Source organism: Misgurnus anguillicaudatus, chromosome 2, assembly GCF_027580225.2.
Source record: "Misgurnus anguillicaudatus chromosome 2, ASM2758022v2, whole genome shotgun sequence".
NCBI lineage: Eukaryota > Metazoa > Chordata > Actinopteri > Cypriniformes > Cobitidae > Misgurnus > Misgurnus anguillicaudatus.
This window is the reverse complement of record NC_073338.2, coordinates 8,215,051-8,220,983: the sequence shown is the minus strand read 5'-3', so window position 1 is coordinate 8,220,983 and position 5,933 is coordinate 8,215,051.

Sequence of the window (5,933 nt, the reverse complement as noted above, 5' to 3'; positions counted from 1 at the left end):
AATTCGGAGGGTGGGGGGACAGAGCAGCAGCAGAAAAACCTCTGTACGCTCCGTAAGCGCTCATCCTGAATGCGGATGAGACTAAGATGGCGGCGCTACCAGAAGGTAGTTAATTACGTTAATAAAATGTTAAATATGGATATTACTACAACAACACAGCACGGTTTGTATTATAATAATTATATATGTTGCGTGTGTCACGTGATGTGGTGGAGGACAAAGGAGATGGCTAAGGATGATTATGATAAACAAATTTACTTTAATTAAATAATAATTTAACCAGAAACAAGAATTCCATTCATACACATAACATATTGACACAAGGTAACAATAATGGAAAACTGACAGGGAAAACAAATGCTGCGTCCGAAACCGCCTACTACATACTATATAGTACGCGAAAAGCAGTAGGCGAAGCGAGTAGTATGTCCGAATACATAGTATTCGAAAAACAGTATGCGAAAAGTACCCGGATGACCTACTACTTCCGGTTAGATTTTGCAGTGTGCATACGATGGACGCTACACTATCCCATGATGCCCCGGACGAGGAGTTATCCATTGAAGAGGAAGAGGCACGCGGCTGTTTTCGCGCTGAAATGACACGACGTGATGACGACGTATGTCACGTGATGTAGCAACATGGCGGATGTAGTACGACCGAATCTCATTCATGCTACCAGGATTCATACTATACAGTACCTACTGTTTTAACGCCAAGTAAGTAGGTACTTCATCTAATTCAGTACCTACTATACAGTATGCGGTTTCGGACGCAGCCAAAGACATATACTGGAACAGATGAGGGTGATTGTTGGCAGGTGAGGATGATTGAAGACATGACACAGGTGAGGGAGCATGGAGGATCATGGGAAATGGAGTCCAACTCTGTGGGTGTATCTCAATCAGCTTCCTTGTTTAGTGGTCAGGGTACTGATCAAGGCAAGGCAAGTTTATTTGTATAGCACATTTCATACACAGAGGTCATTCAAAGTGCTTTACATAGAAATGAGAAAACAAAAAATCAAATATACATGAATTTAAAATATCAATTAAAATAAAATAAATGTGATTTTAATAAAAACTGTAAGAATAATAAGAATAAGAATAAAAACAAGAGAAATAGAAAATAATTAAAATAGTGCATGTATAATATAGTGCAATCAGTTCGGACGCAGCATAGTGCTCATTCAGTAAATGCATAGCTAAACAGATGTGTTTTGAGTCTGGATTTGAATGTGGCTACTGTTGGAGCACATCTGATCTCTTCTGGAAGCTGGTTCCAGCTGCGACTGGCATTATAGCTAAAAGCTGACTCTCCTTGCTTTGAGTGAACCCTTGGTATTTCTAGCTGATGTGATCCTAATGATCTGAGTGACCTGTTGGGTTTATATTCAATGAGCATATCAACAATGTATTGAGGTCCTAGTCCATTGAGTGATTTATATACCATTAATAATACTTTCAAAATCAATCCTAAATGTAACTGGTAGCCAGTGTAGAGACCTGAGGACTGGTGTGATATGTTCATATTTTCTGGTTCTGCTCAGAATCCTGGCAGCAGCGTTCTGAATGAGCTGGAGCTGTCTAATGGTCTTTTTGGGAAGGCCAGTGAGGAGGCCATTACAATAATCCACCCTGCTGGTGATAAAAGCATGCACAAGTTTCTCTAAGTCTTGTCTGGAAACAAAGCATCTAATTCTTGCGATATTTTTGAGATGATAATATGCTGATTTAGTTATTGCTTTGACATGACTACTGAAACTAAGGTCAGACTCCAGAATCACACCAAGATTCCTGACTTGATTTTTAGTTGTTTGACCCCTAGCGTCAAGGTGTGCATTTACCTTGAGAACTTCATCTTTGTTTCCAAACGCAATGACTTCAGTTTTCTCTTTGTTTAACTGAAGACAGTTTTGGCACATCCAACTGTTAACTTCATCAATGCATTTGCACAGGGAGTCAATGGGGCTATAGTCGTTAGGGGATAGAGCTAAGGGAGTCGGACATTTTAAGGGCTGTCTCAATCGCAAAATTCTTCCAGTGCACTGGAACGTTCGTTCCCTAAAAATTCCCACAATGTAATGCAAAAACCAGTGAGCATCGATTGTCCCTATGTTCCCTTACTGGAAATCATGTGACCTTTTCTGAAGCTCGTCAACCGAAAATCACATCCCTGCTGAAAAAACCATCACGGACCAGCATGAGAATTATGCTGGTCTATGCTGGTTTAGCTGGTGGTCACCAGCATACCAGCACCAAAACACAACATATGCTGGTATGACCAGCATGGGATGCTGGTGCTAATGCTGGTTTAGCTGGTGCTAATGCTGGTTTGATGCTGGTTTAGCTGGTGCTAATGCTGGTGGTGATGCTGGTTTGATGCTGGTTTCGCTGGTTTCAGCAGCCATATCACCCTGTAGCCCAAGACAGCTTGCCCACTGAAGCTAAGCAGGGCTGAGCCTGGTCAGTACTTGGATGGGAGACCACCTGGGAAAATCAGGTTGCTGCTGGTAGAGGTGTTAGTGAGACCAGCAGGGGGTGCTCACCCTGTGGTCTGTGTGGGTCCTAACACCCCAGTATAGTGACAGGGACACTATACTGTCAAAAAAGCACCGTCCTTTGGATGAGACGTTAAACCGAGGTCTTGACTCTCTGTGGTCATTAAAAATCCCAGGATGTCCTTCGAAAAAGAGTAGGGGTGTGCCCCCCGGCATCCTGGCCAAAACTTGCCCATTGGCCTACTAATCATCCCTCATACTAATTGGCTATATCAGTCTGTCTCCTCTCCACTAATAAGCTGGTGTGTGGTGGGCGTTCTGGCGCAATATGGCTGCCGTCGCATCATCCAAGTGGATGCTGCACATTGGTGGTGGTTGAGGAGATTCCCCCATTCTATGTAAAGCGCTTTGAGCCCTGAGAAAAGCGCTATATAAATGTAATGAATTAGCTGGTGTTCACTAGCAAACCAGCAGCAAAACACAACATATGCTGGTCTTGCTGGTATGCTGGTTTTTTCAGCAGGGATGATCCAACTCAATAAACTTTATGAAATGTGACAGAACTTTTATAAAGACAAACGTTTGTTTTAGTTTTAAATATAAACACACATCGCTACACAGCAAGGGACCACAATCTACTCAGAGAGATGTTGGTTTTGCCGGTTGTTGATGAGTAACAGCTGTGAGTGATCACAATGCGCTTAAGCAGCCATGTGACAGGAAAATAAGTGAACAGTGTCCCAATGTCAAGTCAGCTAGAGTCCTGACCAGTGCCCGAACCTGTCTACACGATATACTGATTAGAGGTCTTCACGGGTCCACTTAGATCCGAAAACCCGAGGTCCGACCCGAGACGCGATCGGGTTCGGGTCTAAAAGTTTCACATGTGCCTCGGACACGGGTCGGGTACAATAATAGCGGCATAGGGTCTCGGGTAATTTAAAAATGAATGTGTTTTTTCTGAACGGACCCGAGAAGACCCAAACTCTCTCGCCTGTGTGCGTCAATGTCCTTTTCAAACCTCTCATCTGTTTGCCAAGACCGCTTGCGACATTGTGTGGTTGTCGTAAGGTTCATTTTCGTTGAGACAAACATGTCAGTCAATTATACATTTACATTTTAGCGGTTACGTTGGTGTCAAAGTAACAAAGTAAAACGAATAAAGCAGCTCGCCAAATTGGTTGCAAGGCCACCGAAATTCTTTCTGTCTGACTGCTGCGCGTGGGTCTGCAGAATGCACACACGTCAGTGCCGTTTACATTCGGTTCCAGTCGGGTTAAAAAAAATGTCACTAGTTCGGGTCGGACTCGGGTCTAATTTTCTCGGGTTTGTCTATGGTCGGGTCTTTCTTTAAAATTTTTTTATTTATGCACGTCGGGTTCGGGTATGAAGTGATTTGGGTCATTTCGGGTCGGGTACATTTCTTTGGACCCGAGAAGACCTTTAATACTGATTCATGACCTCAGGAGCTAGGAAACAAATTGGGACACAGGGTGATTTTGCGATTGAGACAGCCCTTAAAGTGGCCGACTCCCTTATCAGTGCCCTGACTACTGAACAAGGGAGCTGATTGAGACACACCCCAAGTGATGATAACAGGGAAAACAAAGGGAAACAGGTGTAAGGTAGGGCAGTGCCATAATTGGATCATATCTGATACTTGGATTGCAAAATTACTATTAAGTGTGGGGGGTTATGGCCCCCATCTCTGTCCTGGTCTGGATGTCAACATCAAAGGGGCCAGAACCAGACCTGTTTCTAGTGGGTTCAAGCATCCCCCAAAAGTGTTGATAACCCAACGACCACGTTTGGATATTTATGTCTTCTCCTGAAGCTTAAAAGATAGCAAAGAAGGTGTGAAAGGTTACAGCTGGCCCTAACAGAGGGGCTGTTTACATCTAGTATTAGTGGACGAGACATCTGTCATTTAAACATGAGCGGGAGAAATGACATGTTTACATTGACACATACTAATATTATGTCAGAGTATGCTGCTTGTGTTGTTAGTAAACATGTTGATCAGAGTTTTGTACATATTTAAGAGCTTTGTTTGATATTTCAGCGCAATTGATGAAATAAGCTTGCGCAACTGTCACATGCTCGCAAAATGACACTAATAAAAGACATGGAGAGCAACCGCTTATGTTTTATCATGAAAGCCTAAAGATAGCGCTGTACACTCAGTGTTCATCAAGACGTTAGTGGATGAGCTCAAAACATTTTCACAACTGTTTACACCTGCTTTAGCATCATCCATCGTGATCAGATCGACAAAAACACATCTTTATACCAGGTGTAAACCCCCAGAGACTTGAGACATGTGGTTGACCCAGAAAAGCATCTAGCCAAAGATGTGTGAGCGAAAATCAGTGAAGTTCTGAGTGAAGTCCTTGTTATATTTAGGAGGATGATAAATAAGAGTGCAGAATAGGGTCTGTGCCAGGTTAAAGTCCAATTTATAGTCATGCGTTAGGTCTACGCCATAGGTTATCCGTAGCTCTGAGTAGCCTGACGTGTACCTCGCCAACTTTTTACAGCCTGTCAATTCTATGCAGACCACAAGCACTGTGATTGGTCCACTAGAACCCCTCCTGTCATGTAAAAAAAACTGTGTCATAGGTATTTTCATTTGTGACGGTGAGAACATAGATGGGCCAAGTTGAGGAGTGATTTAGCTGAAACTGCAACAGAAGTCCCTGTTTATTTACTTCCATCACTGCTGGTCGTACGCACAACTATAATGAGCACTTAAGTTTGAACAGCTGTACCTCAAAGTAAGAATATTCCCCTGCTGATACAACAAAACATTTAAAATGGTCTTTAAACATTGTAGCTGCCTCCCCACCCCAACCAGATAGTCTCTGAGTGTTTAAAACATTATAGTTTGCGAGTAACCAGCTCCGTAAGCAAACAGCTGTCTGTCTGTTCAAGCCATGTCTCAGTTCAGAAAACTGGCAAGGGAAAACAGAGGAACATGTGTAGCATAGCCACATATGGAGAGGACTATTTATATGCTGTGAATGTTAGCATGTTGTTAAATGTTTTTATTCTCTCCACCTGTACTGTTTTTTTGTCCCTTCCGTTTAGTGTTTTGTCTTGTCTCTCGCTGGCCCGGGAGTCTCACGTCACATGTGAGGTTGCCTGTGGAGACTTCCGTATTGGACATATATGGCACCGGTTCTGGCGTGCATGATGGCGTGATTCATGTTTGGCAGGCGACCACTGTTAAACACTGATTATATATATATATATATATATATATATATATATATATATATATATATATATATATATATATATATATATATATATATATATATATATATATATATATATATATATGAAGAGTTTGGTTCCAAAACGCAATAAATCCATTTTGACAAATTTCGGTAAAAACACGTTTTCTATACCAAGAAAGTGACAAGGTGAAAAC